The sequence below is a fragment of the Sapajus apella genome, unplaced genomic scaffold (genome assembly GCF_009761245.1).
Source record: "Sapajus apella isolate SASKATOON/1434 unplaced genomic scaffold, GSC_monkey_1.0 scaffold14, whole genome shotgun sequence".
Classification (NCBI taxonomy): domain Eukaryota; kingdom Metazoa; phylum Chordata; class Mammalia; order Primates; family Cebidae; genus Sapajus; species Sapajus apella.
In genome coordinates this window covers 18,696,993-18,718,071 of record NW_022436954.1, presented here as the reverse complement: position 1 = coordinate 18,718,071, position 21,079 = coordinate 18,696,993, and the positions used below count along the sequence as shown (strand labels likewise).

Here is a 21,079-nt window from a genome sequence, read left to right as displayed (position 1 = left end):
ACAGAATGGCACAGTGGTTCTCAAAGTGTGGTCCCCGGACCAGCATCCACATCATCTAGGAGTTTGTTAGGAGCTTAACCTCCTGCAGGATAGATGGTGTCTCTGCAGGTGGGACATGCTGCTGGGTTCAAAGGATTCCCCAACTTCACTTCTCTGCCTTGGTGTGGGAATTCTATGAAGGAGACTTTTCACTGAAAAAAGAACATTTTCTGAGCCTCTACGGCATTCAAACAATGGGCCAAATACTTTATGAATGCTGTCATATGTAATCTTCAACAGCCAACGTCAAGATCGGTATTATTGTTATGGCTTTTTATTGTTATTCCCTGTTTAAGGGCTCATCCCAGAAAGGCACGTAGCTTGCCTTGTCCTGGGTTTAAAAAGCAACCAGCAGGCCACCCAGGTCTGCGTGATTCTTCGACCACCCTAATTCTTTACAATGTGCTCAACCGTGGTTCATGCTTGAATGTGATTCAGAATCACCTGGAGGCCTTATGAAAACCAATTGCCCCACAGTGTTCCATTCAATAAGTTGGGAGGGGCGTCAAAACACACATTCCTAACAAGTTCCCAGATGATGTTCCTCCTGGTTCAGGGACCACAATGTGAGAACTACAGTGCTGGGCTGGGATCCAGCACCCTCCACCCGTCCCCCCCGCCACTCTACCCATGCAAAGCACCCATAATCATACCCTCCCACAATGGTGCGTTGTGTGATGCCAAGGAGATAATGGGAGCGAAAGAGCTTTGTCAGCTGCAGAGGTGAATGCCCCTGGTCATTAACCAGGTAATCTGGCTGAGGCTGGTCCCCTGGAGCCTGGAAGGGCAGAGGGCTGGGACACAGGGTGGGGCACCGCGGCCACCTAGAGAACTCTTGAAGCCCACCTCAATTCTGGGCCACTTTTTCTTCAGGTAGAAAGCCAGCTTTGAGGGCTCAGGCCCGCTGTCCCTTCTGCCACTCTTCTCATCAAGCCACACCTCCTCCCTCACCTCAGGCAGCTGCTGGGCACTGCCTCAGCACTGGCTGGCCTAGGCCACTTCTCCGGGGGCCAGTCCAGGCAAGCTGGGGCAGCTCAAGCCTGTGACTCAGGACCTGAGGCTGGATCCCGCTCACACCCGCCTCCACCATGAGATTCAGAGCCGGAGACTTCCCTTCTCTGAGCCTTCAACTGCACATTAGTAAAACGCGTGCAACGGGTGTACCATGAGTTGTGGGAATTCAAGAGCTAGAACTTTATACAGCAGTTGGCATAGAATCTGGCGCCTGGCAAGGGTTCAATCAATGATAGTATTTTCAAAAAGTGCCTGGGCCCAGGCCGCCTCTTCATAGAGGCCCCGACTTGGAACGCAAACCGCTCCCACGCCGTTCCCCGGTTGCACCCGGATACACCCGCCCTGGAATGCCAGCGTGGGGGCCCCAGGGCTACACGCCCCGAGCTGAGAGAGGCAGGGCAGGGCAGGATTAGGAAGGCGCTGAGCCCAGGCCGGGGCGGGGAGGGGCGTGGCCTCACCCTACTAGGGCCGGGGGCGGGGTGGGCCCCAAGGAGAAAGTGAAGGAGGCGGGGGCGTTGGGAGGGTCCGGGAGGAGACTGGGGAAAACGAGGCAGTTGTGAGCCGGGCGGGACCGTTAGGAAGCGCCGTGAATGGACAGGGATGGGGCGGGGCGGGCCTCATCCCCAGTGTGACCTGGGGACGCGGCTGCCGGGATAGAGGCCGCAGCAGGGCGGGGAGGGGGGCGGGGCCTCAGCGCCAGCTGGGCCCGGGGGCGGGGCTGGCCGGGGCAGGGCCGTAGTGGGCGGGACCTGGCCGGTAAGAGCGCACCGTCTCACCACAGGGCTCGGGGGCGGGGCCGGCAGAGGGGCGCTAAGGGGGCGTGTCCTCAGGGGGCGGGGCCTGCGGAGTCTACGGCTTTCCCCTACTGCCGACGGTAGGGGGCCGAGGAGTGACCGAGCCCGGGGCTGCGCAGTCCGACGCCGACTGGGGCACGAGCGGGCGACGCTGGGCCTGCAGCGCGGAGCAGAAAGCAGAACCAGCAGGTGAGCAAGAGGCACCGGGCCGGGGGAGTCTGCCCGACAATCAGAAGCGAAGTTATTTTCGCCCCTGCTTCTGCAGCCCGGCTCGGACGGCTTTCCTTGAAACAGCGACAGGTCGGGGCAGCTGGTGGGTGAAAAGGCGCTTTAGCCCCCAGTCCTGAACCCCCAGTTCTCCCACTCTGTCGTGCACCAGCTGCGTGACCCCGGGTCCGTCCCCTCACCCGGCTCTGGACCTCCTGGGCTTCAGTAGGAGGAAGTGAACCAGGTGAATTCCACGCTCCGGTTGCACTTTCTTACTTAAAACCTCGGAAGGTGAGGGCTGGCAGGTGAGAGCTGGCTGCAGGTCACCACAGGTGTTCCCATCGCGCTGCCCTCTGCAGTTTCTCTCCCTGCAAAATGGGACTGAGCAAAGCGAATTGCTTTAAAGAGTACACGGGTTCCTCGGTTGAGGCTCGAACCCACGAACCCTGGGGAAGCCGAGCCCAAAGCAGGGAGGTTCCATTTCCCTCCTCACCTGCTTCCCACCAATTCTGACAGTTCAACTAAGCCGGACCGCCTAAGACTTCAAGTTGGAAACTCAGTGGGGCTTTTCCAGGTGAGCTGGCCTGAGCAGGGGGTTGGAAATCGGGGAACAGTTCTTACTCTGGTGAGTGGGGAAGAGAAGGGAAAACCCCACCGATCCTTAGGCCGGGGGTCAAGCCCAGGGCCCCAGGGGCTCTTGCAGCATACTCAGGGTTAATTTCTTGGCTGACGGTTTCTGTTCCTGGTGGTGGTGGTGGCTGCTCTGTGCTGGTCCCCCAGTAGCAGGACAGCCTGGTTTTGTGGTCAAGGGCTTGGGCTTTGGGATGAAACTGATTTGGATTCCATTTCTCCTCCAAACTTCAGTTTCCTCACCTGTAAAATGGGGAAAATGACAATATCCAATGGCAGCAGCAAGCATGAGATAGAATAACGTGTATAAGCTCCTTAGCAGGGCTCCAGGAAACCAGTGAGACCTCCCTCCATGACAGCTGCTTCCATTCGGATGGGCAGGTGATGGGCTTGCTTCCTGTGGGAAATGAGGCTTTTTTTTTTTTTTTTTTTTTTTTTTGTTGGAGAGATGGGGTTGGCTGCAGCCCCTTCTGACTGCGTGAGAGCCAGAAATTGCCACCTGCCACCAACATCACTCCATTTGAGGGATGGGGAGTGTGTCACCTGGAACAAAGAGTGGCTGAGTTTTCTGTAATGTTGCTTGAGGTTGGAGAGTGTTGAGTTAAATAAGTCTAAAAATGTTTGCTGAGCACCTACTATATGCTAAAGAGAGCTAGAGGGTACAGAGGTGAATTAGCCAGACCTGAGTTGCTGACAATGAAGGCTCCCCTATACTTACCATGTCCCTGTAGAGAGGATCACTCACATCCAGGGCTTATGGCCAGATGAGAGTTCATGGGTCTGTGCAGCCCTGGTGGCTGGAATCCAGCTATACCATTGCACACGTGGCTTGGGATGGAGGCGAGGGGCAGTGTGAGCACCCGGTATCTAATCAGGGTCGGGCACTGAAGGACACTGAAGGTGCTGCATTATGTTGGCTCCCTGCATCTTCTGGGAGATGAGCTGTACAGTATGGAACAAGCTGGAAAGTACTGTGGGACAGAGACGAATTGGCGGCTGCGCTGTGGCAGGAGACTGTGTGTGTATGTAGGGCAGGGGGAGGCGTTCAGAAGAGTGAGACACTTGAGAAGCCAGGGCAGGGGGTGGGGGTAAGGAGGCTTCCTGGAGTGGGTGAGATTTGAATAGGACTTTCTGCCTGGGCTCCTGGTCCTGGTTTGGCTTGGATCAATGTGGGACCACAGTCTCTCCAAGCACTGAAGTGGTGTAAATTGGAGTTTGGCGTAGTGGGGGAGGGAGACGGTCTGGTAGGTGGTGCCTGTGGTGGGCAGATGTTCATTTTAACACAGCCTGCCTAGTGAGCCTTAACGGAAAGCCCTCCCCCACCCACCACCTACTTCCCACTTGATGAATGACAAGGGACCACATAAGGCCTGCACCTTCAGGTTGCTTAGCATCCGGGAAGGGACTTAGACAAGAATACCAGTGACTCTGATGCAAGATAAATGAAGAACAGATTAGAGGGATCTTCTAGGCCTTATGGACTGGGAAGACCTCGGCAGTCAGAATGAAGATGGTGTCTTGGAGAGAGGAAAATGCCTAGGCAGAGGCAGCGAGGTCAACTTGTTCTGAGAAGTCTCGAGAAACTGCTAGCTTGCTCATTCTGGCTGAAGTTTGGGACTGTACTGGGTTACGCAGTGGGAATAGTAGGTGGGATTAGCTTATGGAGGGCCTTGAATGCCAGGGTAAGAACTTTGGATCTGATTTGCAGAAAGCGGGAGCCACTGAAGGTGTTTGAGGAGAGGAGTGACGGAGCAGAGCAGCACCTTAGGAAGATCAGTCTGTGCCAGATGTGCTGGGGTGGAGGCTCCAGTGGTCAAGGGATAATGAACCCATGGATGCAGTGACAGGGAAGAAGGCTCTGGGTGGCTTTGGGGATGTCTGCAGCTGGGAGTGAAGGAAGAGACACTGGCCATGGGGATGGCAAAGGCACCATCGGAGGGATGGGAGAGGACTTTTCCAGCACATTTGTACTTTTATCTTTTCCACCCTGTCTAGTCCCTGGTACGTAGCAGGGGCTCAGGAAGGTGGCTGGATTGGGTGAGTGGTGGGGGAAGTGGGGGCCATGTTCTGGGAGAGGGATGATGAATGCTATGGAGGGGTTTGTCCATGAAGGGAAGGCATCATCTGGGCTGAATGGGAGCCTGTGCCAGCCAGCGGTAGGTTTGGGAGTGTGTGTGTGTGTGTGTGTGTGTGTGTGTGTGTGTGTGTGTGTGTCGGGGGGGGTGGGCGGTGGTTGGAAGAAGTTCCTGATAGTCTCTCCCATCCCAGCCCAGGGAGGGTAGGGGTGAGAGGTCAGCCATGTACTGTCTCTGGCAGCGGGCGAGTAGTCAGGGCACAAGTTTCCCACAGTGGGGGAACTGAGGCAGGATTTTGGTTCCCCTGGGCTCCTCTGAAGTTTCTGCTCTGCGGGGGCAGCCCCTCTTTCTTGAGGCCTCACGCTTTAGAGTCACAGCCTGGAAGCCCCCACAGGCCATCCCCTTCCACCCTGAGGACTCAACCCTATTCCCCTAAGGACCGGACAGTCCCTCCTCGGCCCGTGGCTGAGCAGCCCCATGTCCTGGGTGTTCCTTTGGCTTTGGAGCATCTGGGACCAGCTGGCACCCCTGGTTCTGGCTTGGTCTTGGCCCCCTGCTCCAAACCGTTATACCCACTTCCTCCGCCCCACAGGAAGCTCACAGGGGGCGGTTATGACTTAATCAAGAACATCAAACGACCAGGAGCTGGCTCTGTGAGAGGTGGGAAGGGAGGGAAGAGCCTGGGCTGTTTGGCCTGGGCCCCTCCATGGGACAGGACCCGTTTAATCTCAGCAGGAACTGCCCTGCCCACCTGCTTCCCCTCCACTAAGCCGGGGTCTCAGGAGCTGGGAGGGGAAGCCCAGAGGTAAACAGGGACGGAGCGGTATGGGGCGTGTTGCTCCCCTCGCCCCTGACGCCACCCTGAGAGGAGACAGACAACCACAGACCCGGGCCTCTGCAGCAGGCACAGCTGGTGTCTCTCAGAGGCTGGCTCGTTCCTGACTCACCCCCGGGCTTCCCCCTCCGCTGTGGTTTTCCTGTCGGCAGCTGATTCACCATGCTGACATGGAGAGGCAGCTGGTGGGGGAAAGAGGCCTGTGTGCTGCTCCTCAGAGTTGGCTCTGGCTCTGGCTCTGCTGTGTGCTGTGTGACCTTAGTTAAGTTCCTTCTCATCTCTGGGGTTCCTTCCCTGACTTGCCGATGGCCCATTCTTTCCTTGGCTCTCAGGGAGTTCTGGGACCTGGGATCTATTTTTTGCAAAGTAGGGAATGTCTGTGAACACTCACTCCTACTCAGGCGTGCACACACGCAAATACAACCCAACACAGAGACACTGGGCAGCGCCCCCTCAGACAGGAGCACTTGATCCCAACTCCCTGTTCTTTTTACCTTGTTTCCGCCACCTGAAGCACCTTTACCTACCGCCTGCCTGTTCACAGATTAGGGAGATGATGGTACAGCATGGCAGTAAAGCACTGGATCTCAGCCCTGCCAATTTCTAGCTATGTGACCCTTTCTGAGCCTCAGTTTTTGAATCTGTAAATGGGGATAATAATGGTCATGGCTTCATAGGTCATGAGGAGGAAACACAAAAGTATAGATGAAACACTTAGTACTGTTATGCCTAGCGCATAGTAAATGCTCAGTAAAGGAGAACCATAGTTGTTTGCTGCATCTGGCTGGTCTTTCAAGGCTGATGCCAGGCTCCTTCTCATGCCCCCAGGGACATTCCCAGAGCACCTGCCTTCTGCACAGGGCCTCTGTGCCTCTCCAATATGTGTGCGTCCCCAGAAGCCAGTCATGTCTGGCTGTGCATGGCTCTCTGGCTCTTCCTGGGGGTGGCTGGGTCTCTTCACTGTTATACTCAGCTTCCTGAGGGGCTGTAGGTCTGAACATCAATGGCTGCCTTTCCCAAGCCTCTCCTTGCCTTTCACCCTCTCCTCTGTGCTAGTCTATGCTGAGAACCCTCCCCTCGGATCCTGCCGCTTGGTGGCATAGGATGTGTTTCCACAAGCCCTCCTGGGCAGGTGCTGCCCTGTCCCCTCTGTGTCTGTATCTCTGATTCCTGGCACACAACAGGCATTTGGGGATCAATGGCCGAATGAATAGGTAAGTGGTTCTCCTGGGTGGGGCCGGGGGTATCAGTAGGACCCAGCTTGGTGCCAGATACCAGGTGACCCCTTGGCAAAGGCAGAACTAGGAAGCAGGGTCTGGTCACCACTGCCTGGCCCTTCAGGCCCATCGGCCCCACTCCTGGAACCTGGATCCAGGGAGATAGGAATGAACTCTGTCCTGGGACTGCTTTCAGTAGAGCGTCTGCTTCTCTTCTGACGCCTGGCTTTTACCCTCCTAAGATGGGAACAGCATGACTTCCTTCAGCCTAACCCAGTGAGGGGCCACTCTGGCCTTCAGTGAACTCTGACTCAGCCAGAAAGAGCAACTTGGAGTCAGCAGTTGTTTGTGGAAGGTGCTGCCATCCTGTGGGGACTCAAGCTGGGTCCTGGAGAAATGGGATGGTGGCCTCCAGGAAGCCCATCCTGGACATCATCCATGCAGACCCCCAGGTGGGCAGCCCTGGGAAGCCCCACTCTCCCCTCTGACCTCCTGCCCTGCAGTGGAGGCTTTTGCCCCTTCTCTGCCTCCCCCTTGACATTCCCTGCTGTGTGAAGAGTGATCTGGCATGGGAGTTGTTCAGAGTTCTGGGCCTTGGCTCTCAGGGTCAATGTGGAGAAATGGACAAAGCCCTGGGGGCTGGGCATTAGGAAGCCCAGGTTCAAATGCTGGCTCTGCCGTGGAGCTGCAGAGTGACCTTGGCCAGAGAGATGACTTCTAGGCTGGTTTTCTTCCTCTTAGGCAGAAAGTGTCCCAGGAACCTTCCTGAGTCCCAGCTGGACTGGGGCCCAGAGGAGTAGGGAAAGAAGCCTAGGCAAGATCACAGGCTCTGGAATCAAACTACCTAAGGATGATTCCTTCCTCTGCTACTTACCAGCTGGGTGCAACCTTGTGTCTTACCTCTCTGTGCACCAGTTTCAGCATCTATAAAATGGAGACAATCATAGTGCTTATCTCATAGGGTTGTTTGAGAATGACATATGAGCTAATACATGTGAATCATTTAAGACAGTGCCTGGCACATAGTAAGTGTTACGTATCTTCCTGCTGTTTTTGGTAGTGTTTATTTTTATTTTTATTTATTTTTTTGAGATAGGGTCTCACTGCATTGCTGAGGTTGGAGTGCAGTGGTGTGATCTCAGCTTACTGCAACCTCCACCTCCCGGGTTCAAGTGGTTCTCATGTCTCAGCCTCCTGAGCAGCTGGAATTACAGGCATGCACCATCAAGCCTGGCTAATTTTTGTATTTTTAGCAGAGATGGGATTTCGCCATGTTGGTCAGGTTGGTCTCGAACTCCTGGCCTCAAGTGATCCTCTGGCTTTGGCCTCCCAAAGTGGTGGGATGACTGAGCTGCTGTACCCGGTGATTTTGGTAGGGCTCTTGATAGGAAGCAGAATGTAAGTCTTTGAAGAGCTTGAGTGTGGAGATCAGGAGACCGGGGCTCTGTTCCCAGCTCATCCTTTACGTGCCATGTGACCTTGGGTAAGTTATAGCTCTTCTTGGGCCACAAAACTGTATTATCTTGCATTTGCTGCAGTTGGCTTTTGTAAGTGAGGCACATGTGATGCCACAGTGGGCAGCTGCAGGGTTTCATTCAGGGGAAGGACTCCTGGAGGCAGGCTCCTTCTCCTGCAGCCTAGGAAGGAAGGCTGTAGGTGGGCAGGTCCCAGCTGCTGCCCTAAGGCATTGCAGACACTAGATAGCAGAGCTGCTCCCCTACAGCTCTATTCAATCAGGCTAACATATGGACAACTACGTGTAATGTGCCTGCTACAAAATACAGTTATATAGATTAGATTACAGACCTTTATTATCTTTCCACTTTCCCCCATTTCCCAAATCTTCTACAGTCAGCCCGTATTTTTTATGCTTAAGAAAAAAAGAACCTCTTCATACAACGAAGCCATTAAAAAGTACCATACATATTTAAACAAAAATATATTATATGAACTTGGGTTCATATTGAAGTTCTTTTTGTGAATCAATCATATTTTTTCAGATGAGGGGTGGGGTGTTGGTTTGAAGTGAATATCAATTTGTCAAGCCTCAGAAGACTTGGAGGGAGTGCCTATGGTAGGAGTGTCTATGGCCTTCGGCCATCCAGCCTGGAAGACAAAAGTTAGATATGAATAGAAGTGTAATCCACCTTCCCATGTGGTGGACACACCCTGAGTGTTGGCTGGTGTTTAGAAAGGGTTTCCACAGTAGTTGACATCAACAGGATGACCATTCTGAGCCTCGGTTTCCTCATCTGTAACATAGGGATGGGCAGCTGTGAGCTAAACACATGAAGATGGAGCTCCAAATGGGAGCTGATGAGAGAACGCGGCTTTAGATCCGGGGCCCAGAGGGCTTGCTGACTGGCCTGACCTGGACCTGGCAGAGTTACCCATCCTGCCACAGGCAGTGCTGGACAGGAGTCAGCCTCCTGCAGGACCAGTTAGCAAGAGCAGAGAATAGCCCAGATGGAACTCTCCCTGCGGGCAACCTGCCTCTGCAAGGGACGGAGCCCCACTGAGCCTGCTCTGAGTGTCTCTAAAATGAACCAATCATAAGCCAGGGTGGAGCAAGGCCTGAGGTGTTTCCCTGACAGAGGTCCCTTGAGTGGGAAACAAATGGAGAGGGGAGTATGTGTTCCCATGGGGACACACAAACTGTTTTGAATGATACCTGGTATGAAGCAAGCACTCAATAAATGTTTGTTGCTGCTGATGATAAAAACGAGTGGTAAATTATACTAGTATGGTTGGAAAACCGTGTCCCACTCACTGCCTTAAAAGGTAGAATATTAGAATGCTTTACAGTGGGACCTATGAGACCTCATTGTATGTAGATGAAATAGGAACGGCAGGGGAGGTTTGACTTATCTGAGGTTATGGAGCAAGTGGGTGTCTAGGCCTTGAGTCACCTTGGGATGTGTAGATGGCCCACCTCCCCGACCCCTGGCCCCTCTGAACACACAGCAGTGGAGTCATGAGGCAGGGAGGATGTATATTCTACTCTGGACTACTCACTTGTTTTCCATCCAAAAGCCCCTCTTATCTGTCCCTCTTACCTGCCTTCTCTGCCCCATACCCTCTCCTGGCCGGGCTGAGCAAGTCTCCTCGTTTGCCAGGAGACGGTATAGCGTGGCACTATAGTTTCAAAACGTGTGCATATCAGGAATCCCTAATGATCCCTGTAAGTTGCATGCAGTCAGAGAACCACTGGGGCTGCGCCTACAGCTTGAGGTGCTTCTAGCTTCTCAGGCATGGATGTCAGTCAGACCTAGCTGTGGGCACAGTATCTGCTCACCTCTGGGCAAGTTTCTTGGCCTCTTAGAGCCTTGGTTTTTATGAGGATTAAATGAGATAATGCTGGTAAAATTCTTAGTGGCAGGCCCAGGGAAGAGTGCACCTTCAGTGAAGTCAGAGGGTAAGAGTGGTGATGATACAGCCTCCTGCTGTCATTACTTCGGGGGAAGTGGCAGGGAGTCTTCATCTCCGAAGGCTCAGGTCCCCAATCTGGAGAGAAGGAGCTTTCCAGGGTTACTTGGAGCTCTGGTGGGAGTGTCAGCAGAGGTCTTAGGTCTCTGTAGTCTTGAACCCCAGACTGTCTGAGCCCAGCCTTGACCTGGGTGCTCTTGGCATACAGTTGAGGGCTTATGTGTAGAGTCACAGGATCTTGGTGTTTCAAGCAGCTCTGTGGTCCATCCAATCAACCTGCCTGCCCAGTCTGATCCCAGGGACCGCATCTAGCCTTTGTTCACACACCTCAAGGATTGGAGCGCTCATGATCTTTTATTTCTGGAAAGAACTGACTCTTAGAAAATATGAAATAGAATCTGAGCAAACCCACCCTCCCTTGGATTCCCCATGTTGATCCTGATTTTGCTTGTTGGAATTACACACAATGTGGAAACTCCCTGGTGGGACCAAATCTTAGAGCGGAAGACCCCAGGCCAGTGATTCTGACATAGGAAGGAGATATTTTCCTTTGAAAACTTTCTATCTAACCCAAATGGCTACCTTCAAAACCCCCACAAACTTTCTGATTATTGAAGAAAGAGGGGTTTTGTGTGTGTGTGTGCACGTGTGTGTAAAAATTCAGGGGGCAAAGAACAGACCTGCAGGAGGAAATAACTGCTCAGAGATAACTGCTGTGAACAGTTTGGTGTTTTGGCTTTTTTTTTTTTTTTTTTAAAAGCACACACATACAAGATTGGGATTATACCACACAAACCACTTCCTGCGCTGCCACTTTTGGCTGAATGCTGTGCAGGGAGGGTTTTCCCATGCGATTGAGCATTCTTCTCCAGCAAGTTTCCCAGCTCTGTGGTATTGCTGTGACCTGATTAAGCGTTCCTCACCCGTTGCACATTTAGGCCTTGTGAATTTCTCATTAGCATCCACGTTGCTAGAGTGATCGCCTTGTCCCTATGTATATTTTTGTGCTCAACTCTAATGAGCTCCATGGAATGAATTCCTAGAAGTGGCTTTCCAACTCAGGTGGCTTTTAAACTTGAGGTCAGAGGACCAGAACTTCCCACCGTAACAAGTCTCCTGATTTAGCTTCAGCCCCACTGGTGGGAGAGCGTTCTGTCTGTCCCTGGTGCTAGTGGACCCACCCACAGGACAAGGAGCAGGCTTTTAGGGTTTGTGTATCTGTGACAGAGAAGGAGATGGAGAAAGGCAGATAGATACGGAGGAGTGTTTTCTCTTCAATTACAGTCTGACTTTTGACCCTCTCCTCTCTGGGAGTCTGTGGTGTCATTAACTAATCATGGGCTCTCTTTACTATTTAATGACCTCTCTCCTCAGTGACTTCTTCCTCCCCAACAGTCTCCTGGAAAGGAGGAGGTGGGAAGATGAGTCAGCAGGGGAAAGTTTCTCCAGAGTGGGTGGTGGGTGGTGGGTGGTGATGGGGTTCTCAAACTCTGACGAGCATCAGTCCCTTGGACAGTTGGTGAAAGCAGATTGCTTGGTCCCACCCCCAGGTTTCTGATCCCGTGGGTCTGGGGTTCTTCCTGAGAATGCTCATTGCTAACATGTTCCCAGAGGACACTGCCGCTGCTGGACCACACTGTGGGTACCAGTAAAGTAGTGGGATGGGGTGGGGTGGGGTTCCATGGTGAGTTTCAGCTCCCGATGCTGCTGACAGTAGGAACCTTGTCCTGTAGAATAAAGGCTCATCTTGTGAGGCCTGGACTCACCTTCCCCTCTTCCCAGGTATCCTTTGTATATATTGGGGACTTTCTGTGCAAGAGATTATCAGCATCCTCACTTTACAGAAAGGAAAATTGAGTCTCTGACAGGTGACCCGATGTGTCTAAGGATGTCGAAAGTAGGAGCACTAGTACTGGAACCCTGGCCCAGTCACACTTCCCACCTCGACTTCTCCCGTGCAGGCCTGGTGCGGAAGCAGAGAGGCCTTGCCTGACCATTGCACCGGCCCCAAGTGAGGGGCCTGGGGAGCAGGCTCCCCCACCCCATCTCTGAGCTGGGATCTTGCTCCACTTCTTATCCCTTGACTCACTCTTCAGTAACATGATCTTCTTCCAAGGTCTAGTGTTCTCCAGCAGTTTATGTTCCCAGTTATTGTTCTGGCAGGTTTTCCAGGAAGCCAGGAACTCTCTCCTGTCAAGCCTGGGCTGTGCCTGGCAGGCACAACAGAGGGAGAAGAGAGAAGCCTCAGCTGGCTGGGTGCGGTGGCTCACTCCTGCAATCCCAGCACTTTGGGAGGCCGAGGTGGGCAGATACCTGAGGTCGAGAGTTTGAGACCCGCCTGACCAACATGGAGAAACCACATCTCTACTAAAAATACAAAATTAGCCGGGCGTGGTGGGACATGCCTGTAATCCCAGCTACTTGGTAGGCTAAAGTAGGAAAATCACTTGAACCCTGGAGGCAGAGTTTACAGTGAGCCAAGATCATGCCACTGCACTCCAGCCTGAGCAACAGAGTGAAACTCCGTCTCAAAAAAAAAAAAAAGTATCTGATGTGTGCCAGGCCTTTCCTGGTCACTTTGCAGCCATGATGTCAGTCAACCATCCCAGGTAGGGGTTATCACCATGTCTCATTGTACAGATGAGGAAACTGAGGGTCCAGGAGGTGAAACAACTTGTCCAAGGCCACAGAACTGAGAGGGGAAGAACTGGGCTTTTGATTTCAAACTCAAGGCTGGGGTCTGGTCTGGGACGGCAGCAGGTCCTGTTCTGGAGGGAGCTGGGATGTGGAGGAGGCAGCCTCTGCCCCACCCGCCATCCACGCAGAGAGGGTCGGCCTGAGGGTCACAGCTTTCTTGGGCTTCAGGGTCTTGCAGTGGGAGGGCACTGGCTGGTCACTAGAGACCCCTCTCTATTCCTGCTCTGCTGCTCCCTGGCTGTATGGCCCGGGGCAAGTCACCGCCCCAGAGGGGCATCCGGATCCTCCTTTCTCTTAATGATCGCTTATGCTTTATAGCTCTTGGCAGTGCACATTTTCTCACGTACCTATTCCCGTTCCCTCAAGCCTTCCAGCACCCTGTGAAATACGGCGAGTGTTATTGCTAAGCCTGTTTCACAGAGGATGAGGATGACCGGGCAGTGAGTTGCCCAGGATCCCGTGGGTGGTGGGGGCGGTGTGAGAGCTAGGACTGGAACCTGGGTTGTCTTTGCTGCCTGTCTTGAGCCCAGCCCCTAAGAAGGGAGAACTCTTTCTCTCTATTCTCAGCCTTAGGATGAAGGATCCCAGGACTCTTAGTTGGGCTGGTGGGTTGTGGATGCAAGGGACCCAGAATCCCAGGAGGAGCTGGCCTGGGATCTTTGCTGTTGGCCAAGAACCCATGGGGAGATAAGCTAGGGTGGTCCAGGCTGTCTGCGTTTCTGACTCCTGCCCAGGCCTTGCACGTGAGGCCCTTGGTGCTGCGGGGAAGGAGGTGTTCAGGCCAGGTTTTCCTCCCAGGTCAGCTGCTTGCTTCTCCTGGAAACTGTGCTTGTCCTCTAAAATGTATCATGCAGAATTTTCCAGACTCTCACACCCAGGGGCCTGGGCCCTGCAGTTTCACCTGAATGCCGTCACTTCCTCCTGAGTCTTCCTCATTCTTCCACACCTGGCTCCAGCCACCTTCTTCCCTCGGGGAAGACCGGCTCCTCTGGCCAAGCCAACTCCACTCTCTCGGGTTCTGTGCAGTGGGTGAACTGGCTGACCAGGTTGGTTAACTCCCCAGTGAGGTGTGAGAGCGGGGCCTGTGGCTGGTGTGGGTCCAAGCCCCTGCGGGATCTGGCGGGGCATGCAGCAGAGTCTGTGCCTGGTAGGGAAAGGTTAGCCTCAGACCTGTAACTCTCAGGCTTGTGACTTTCAGCAAGTCACTGTTATCTTCTTTGAACCCTGGTTTCCTTCGTTGAAAAGTAAGAAAGCTACTTTCCTCGTTGATAGCTTCTGACACAGGTGTCTGGGAGGTTCGTGGCACTCAGGAAACGCCAGTCCCTCATCTTCCCTGCAGTGGGCTCAGGCTGCGTTCTGCCTCCACCCACCCCAACCCCATTGAGTGGAACACCTGGTTGGGCCTTGGCCTAAGGCCTGAACTATGTCTGCTATAGGTAGAGGGTGCCCTGGGCCGATAATGGGCCAAGGATTGGGCACAGGGACAGAATCAGGCTGATTTAAGCAGACTCTGCCAGTTCCAAGTTGTGGCCCTCTCTGGGCACGTGACTAACCCCCCCGAGCCTCAATTTCCAGATCTGTAGAAAGAGATACTCTGTCTCCTGTGTTCTCAGGATCACACATGATCAGCAAACAGGAGACCAGGGGATGGGGCCCAGGCGACCTGAGGGCTGCCTCCCAGGAGGCCTGGGTCAGGCCAGTGGCTGCTTATTTACATCTCAATTTTCCTGCTGAGGAACAAACAGTCCCCTTTCCTCTGGACACCTGGAGGCTCACCAGGCCCATATGCTCTTGATGCATGGCCTGGTGTGCTGGGTTGCCCAGGGAAGGAGGCAGCCTCTCTCTGAGCTCCTGTCTTCCTGTAGGAAGACAGCCAGGGAGCCAGCCCAGGTGTAAGGCCCTGCCTGGTTCTGAGACCACGATGGTGTCACCACATGTCCCATGCCTGGTCCCTGGGGATGGACCCCTTCCTATAGCGCCTAGCACCTTTCCTTCTCAGCTCTGTCTGTACATCCATACACCCCTCTTCTAGCTCCGTGTGGCCCAGGACCTTCTCACCACACTTCCCTTTATTGTGCTAGAGCATTTTACTCCTCAAACCACACACCTCCCTCTAGGACAGGAATGAGCTGTTACTACCCAGAGAGAGGAACTCTCTGCCCTACAGAGTGCTCAGAACTATAGCTGTGAGAGGCAGGAAGGATTAGCCCATTGGACAGATGAAGGAACTGAGGCTCGGAAAAGTTAAATGACAGTTAGGAAAGGGCAGACAGGCCAGGCGCGGTCTACCCTTTTCCATTTTCCTGCTGAGGAACAAACAGTTCCCTTTCCTCTGGACACCTGGAGGCTCACGAGGACCACATGCTCTTGATGCAGGACCTGGTGTGCTGGGTTGCCCAGGGAAGGAGGCAGCCTCTCTGAGCTCATTCCAGCACTTTGGGAGGCTGAGGCGGGTGGATCACTTGAGGTCAGGAGTTCGAGGTTTGGGGAAGGGGAGTGATTGATTACAGCCTAGAGTTGGCTGGGCTTTTCCCCCTCCCCTCTTCCTCCCCATGGCCCTGAGTTGCTCTAGTGGAGGGGATTGGATGGGGCTGTTTGGGACCCGGATGTTCATTTTGTCTTAGCTGCTGCAAGCTGAGGTCAGGTCCCTCCTGTCTGCCTTAGCTTCCTTGGGGGGCTCGGAGTGGCTGGCTCAGAGCACTGCAGGACCTCTCTCGTTATCAAGGCCTGGCCATCAGCCTGCTCAGGAATCACATTTGGTGGGGTATAGGGTTTTTTTTCCAGGGCACAGCACTGCAGCTCCTAGAATCTAGGGGAGGCCGAGGCGGAGAAAAATGTGCTGGGAAGGGTCATTGTTAACGGGAGGCAGGGAGAGGGCAGGGTGGGTGAGGCCAGTAGGGGAGCCCATGCCTTGGGAAGCCACAGAGGAGGTAGGACTCTTGGCTCCAAGACAGGGGGAGACAGATGGTGCAGGGCAGCCTCTGGGGTGACCCCCCCCACCGAGCGGTAGCTGGGGAGCCGGGCTGGATCCGGGGGTGGGATCCTCCTGCGTAGGCAGGACCTGCACTCCCGGACGGGCCTCACTGCAGGCTCCCCTGGACTTCCTGGTGAAATCTGACAGGGCCTGAGTGTCTGCGGGTTGGTGCTCCCGGGGACCAGAGGCTCCCTTCACCCTGGAGTCTGTCTGTCTCTTTCTTTTTACTGTCTCTGTGCCTGCCTCTCTCACTCTCTGCTCTGTACCTTCCTCTGCCCAGGCCCCTCAGCAATCACGGAGGAGAGGCCCAGGGAGCCCTGGCAGGCCCGTGCTGGTTTCCTTTCGTTACTAGCGTTCCTGCCAGAGCTGCCAAGTGTCTGGGCTGGATAAATGGCTGCTTCCCTGCCTAGGAACCTGGGGCCCTCTGTGGGAAGCGCAGCATCTTTATTCCCGCCTTGGCAGGCCCAGATCTCTGCAGTGGAGCATGGAAGTGGGTCTCTCAGCCCCGCTCCTTGCAGAAGCTGGGCTCCTGTCGTGCTGAGCGCTGGGTAGGCTGGAGGTAGGGGCCTGTGGGCTGGGTGAGGTTGTCCCGGACACTCTGAGTGTTCCAAGGCTCTCAGGATGTTAAAGGGGGAGACTGAGATGATCACAGAAATGGGGAACAACAAGGAAGAGGGGATGGCCCAGGGAGCCACAGACAGAGATAGGGACCCCTACAGAAGGGAAGAAACAGGTAAGGGAGAAGAAGTTGAGAGAGGGCTGAGCCTGCACAGAGCCCTGACCTGCCCTCTCCTTCTCTCCTGGGCTGAGGTGCCTCCAGCCAGGTCTCAGCCAGGAAGACGCCCACCCCCAAGTTCTTGGAGTTGGAGACCTCCCCCTACCCTCCACCCCAGCCTCATCTCTCTGCATTTTCGCCCAAGGATCTATGTAGACCGAGTCCCTGTACCTACATGCAGCACTTTGCCTTTGCTGCGTCTCATTTACTCCTCTCTCTGCCCCTCAAATACTCCTAAAGCCCTACAGAGTGCTCAGAACTATAGCTGTGGGAGGCAGGAAGGATTAGCGCATTGGACAGATGAAGTAACTGAGGTTCGGAAAAGTTAAATGACAGTTAGGAAAGGGTAGACAGGCCAGGCACGGTGGCTCATGTGTGTCATTCCAGCACTTTGGGAGGCCGAGGTGGGTGGATCACTTGAGGTCAGGAGTTCGAGACCAGCCTTGCTAACACGGTGAAACCCTGTCTCTACTAAAAATACGAAAATTAGCCAGATATAATGGTGGGTGCCTGTAATCCCAGCTACACAGGAGGCTGAGGCAGGAGAATCGCTTGAGCCCGGGAGACAGAGGTTGCAGTGAGCCGAGATCATGCCATCGTACTCCAGCCTGGGTGACAGAGCAAGACTCTGTCTCAATAAACAGAAAAGAAAGGGTAAGCAGAACCAAGGTTTGAGCCACATCTGTCAGATGTCCATCCTAAATTCCCATGATGAGATAATTAGGGCCGCCACATGGTGCTGCTGAGGGTCTGTGCCGGACAATGTTTTGGAAAGGCTGCCTTGAGGAGGTGGCATTTCAGCAGCCCTGTCTCCACCTTCCTGAGCTCAGTGCCTGGGGAGGGTATGAGGTGGCAAAGGGCTTGCCTGCTGCCATGTGAGGTCCCTGATTAGAGTCTCCCTCCCTCTCTAATCACCCTACTTAGAGCCCACACCCTTTTTTGTTGGCTGGCTAGGCTCTGGGATGGTTGTGCAAGCTGGTTGCTGGTGCCTAGTGTTGCCCCAGAGTGTCTTCACAGTTGGTTGTGTTCCCCTAGAGTGTCTTTAGTTGGTTGGGTTCAGAAGCTGGGCTATAAAACCCAAGTAAGCTAGGCCAGGCCTTGGTGGGTAATTTTCGTTACCTGTCATTTACAGCTTTGTTTCTGCAGGCAGCAAGGTGTGACAGTAAAGCTCAGGGGCCCTGGGAGGGTCAGACTGTGGGGGTTCAACTCTCTGCTCTACCAGCAAGGTGACCTTGGGCAAGGCCCTTGACCACCCTGAGTCTCAGTTTCTGCAGCTGTACAATGGGGTGATACGCAGTGCTTACCTCACACGGCGATTGCAGGAATAAACTGGGCCACGTAAAGTGCTTGGCACAATCTCTAGCTAGTAATCATGCAAACATGTTCGCTTTTGTCACTGTTAAACACTTGAGTCTGTTCTAGAGAGCCTCTCTTGTCCTTCGGAGGGAGGTGGAGTCAGCAGGCTGCTTTGTGACTATGCTGGTGCATAATTGCTCACTTTCATGTCTCTGCCTCTCCAGACGGTGCTCCCTGAGGGCAGGGATGGGTCGGAGTCACCTGTTTCCTGTTTCTCTCCAGCTCTGGGCCAGCCTGGAGTGGGGATTTGGTGAACTGCAGTGGATGGTGGCTCAGGTTGGAAACTGAGCACAGAAGGGCCACTTGGGAGCCCCCTGAGAGGATAGCCCCTCAGGCCCTCTGGATCATGAGCTGTTTATTCTAAGAGGAGAGTGTGCGGTTCCCTCTGAGGTTCCCTCTAAGGGCTAGGCCTGGCTTCATTTCCTGCTGTTTCAGCTCGGCCCTCTGTGTCCACCTCCTTCGTGGCTGGCTGGTGGAGGGAGAGATTTCGGAAATGCTGTGTGTTTGCTAAACCTGCAGGTGATTGGCCCCACCCCTGGATGTTCTGATTTCATAGTCCTGGGACTAGGGCTTTGCCCCTTTAACACCTGGCTGCAGTGTCTGCCCTCCCTGCCTTGAGATTGCCTTGGTGGTGGGAAGCAATGTCACAAAGTCAGTAGGATATTGAGCTCCAGAGTCAGAGAGTCTCGAGGGCAGAGCTCAGCTGCACCACGGTCCTCTGTGTGACCAGGGCCAGTGCCACCACCCTCCTGAATCCCAGTGATCCTGCCTGGGGTTTGGAGACTGAATGAGATGAGATCAGTGAAGCAACACTCCCATCGAGGATGCTTTCATGAATGTTCCTTTTGCTCCTCAGTCTTCCCTCTGCCCAAACTCATTCAAATTCTCGGGGGCTGGTGACCTCCCTGGGGCAGTCTGCATGAAACCTGTGTCTATCCCATGCCTCCAGGGACAATCTCTATGTGACTTTCTTGCTGTGGGGCCTAACAGGACCTCCTCCCAGAATCCTCTGCCTCTGTCATGCTTATATCTCTGAGTTTGGCACACTTTGGGATTCTGCTTATATCTTTGGGATTCTGGCTTCCTCTTAGAGGGTCCTAGAAAGCCCATTTTACGGATAAGAACACCAAGATTCAGTGCAGGTAGGCAGCTTGCAGAGGTCATGTGGATGCTGAAAATGAGATTTGGAATTTAGGTCTCTCTCAGGGCCCATACTATGATCTGCTTCCTTACTCCGCCTCTAATTGTGGCACGGGGGAGAGGGCCTCAAAAGGTGGCTGATCCCCGAGAGCCCACCTGGTAATCTGGATCCTGTTGTCAGGGCCTCTGGAATCTGGGACTTCTTGCAGCCTCTCTTTAGCTCCTAAATATCCCTCTAGGTTAGAGCTTTCCGATCAATGAGCTATTGAGATGGTTATCTCTGCAGCCCTTGAGAACAGAGCCCTGGCTAGTAACCTCAAGCCAGATGTAGTTCTATCTGTCTGTCCCAGTGCACTGAACAAATAGATACACTTCTCAATGTGTATTATGATGCCAAACAAGTTGAGAAACACCGACTGCCCTAACCAATCCCCTCCCTATCCCCCAGTGTACACACTGAACATACAAATTCCCCAGAAGCGTTGGGGGTGGGGGTTCTTTGTCTTCTCTGGACATCAGTCTCTTCATCTGAGAAGTGGGGACTGAGCTAGTGATGTCAAAGGCCATTCTGGCACTGTGAATCTGAGTGTGTGAGTCTTGGCACCTAGCACCGGAAGGGAGTGGGGACTGTCTGTGACCCAAGCAGCCGGCTAAGAAGCCAAAACAGTCAAGCAAGGGAGCCGTGGAAAGCAAGAGGTCAGAGGCTATGGCTCAGCCTCAACTTGATTCTTTGGCTGCATGGGGTCCAGGTGGGAATGCTGGAGGGCTCCAGGTGTCTGCTGGTTTCCACTCTGCACTCTCATGTCAGAGCAAGCCCCTTCTTCACCCAAAGGCCCTCCAGTCTCTTTGCTGGGGTTTCAAAGCAAAACCTCCTGATAAGGGCCACGTCTGTCAGCCTCATCAGCCAAACTGAAGGAATGTCCCAATTAGGATTGGTGGAGCTGCTCTTTTCCTTCCTGATAGGAAGCTGAGAGTCAGACCTCAGGGAACTGGGGTAGGGTGCGGGGGTCAGGCAGAAGGCAGAGGTCTGGAAGTGGGGGTGGAGCGGGCTCTGCCATTTACCTTGTTCATTCGGGCAGCAGGTGAGGATGAAGCAACTTTAAAGTCAGACCTGAATTTTAATCATGGCTCAGCCACTTGTGTGGCCTTAGGCAAGTCACTGAACCTCTGAGTCTCAGTCCTTCCATCTGTTAAATGGGGATAATAATCTCTCAGTAATCTCTTGTTTAATAATAATGGGGGGTGCTATGGAGGTTGCAGTGGGTAATGGCATAATACACGAGAGCTGCTGGCCTGCCTTGCTCTTGTCCCCCTGACCTCCTTTCCCCAAATGTCAGGTGTCAGTCCCAGCTCTGGGGTCAATCCCAGCCATCTCAGGATAGAGGGAGCCTGTCTCACTGGTTCATGGGATCATGTGACAGGGGCTCTTCCTTAATCTCTGAGACAAACAGGAAGGCGCTTTGGGCTCTGAAATCCTGTGATTCCTGGGAAGGTCTGACTTGGACGTGTTTCTTCCAGCCTTGGTGGTGGTAATGGCAGGATCTGCTCACTGTGTGGTGAGGAGCTGAGAGTGACCCCAAAGCTCCTCCCATGTCATTTCCCACTCCTCCAGCAATCCTGCGAGGTGGGGATCCCACCAGGACCTTAGCGTTAGAGTTGGGAATGTGGGGCTCAGAGGGGTTTAGTAACTCGCTTGCTGAAGCTCACACAGCTAGGAGGCGGCAGAGCTGTGATTGAAGCCTATGCTTTTGTTTGTTTGAGACAGAGTCTCACTCTTATTGCCCAGGCTGGAATGCAGTGGCGTGATCTCAGCTCACCGCAACCTCTGGCTCCTGGGTTCATGCAATTCTCCTGCCTCAGCCTCCTGAGTAGCTGGGATTACAGGCACACGTCACCATGC

At 53.9% G+C, this 21,079-nt stretch overlaps 1 protein-coding gene across 2 annotated transcripts in view; it reads left to right on the top strand.

Moving 5' to 3' along the window:
- The first annotated feature begins 1,873 nt into the window (after positions 1–1,873).
- CD82 (CD82 molecule) overlaps positions 1,874–21,079 on the top strand; it is a 54,078-nt gene continuing 34,872 nt past the window's right edge. Inside the window, exons 1-2 of one of the 2 annotated variants that reach the window (XM_032283533.1) lie at positions 1,947–2,036; positions 2,571–2,628. The gene's annotated coding sequence lies outside the window, so the exon portion shown is untranslated. Of the gene's footprint in view, positions 2,037–2,570; positions 2,629–21,079 lie in introns of both variants that reach the window. The other variant, XM_032283532.1, reaches the window with a different exon arrangement.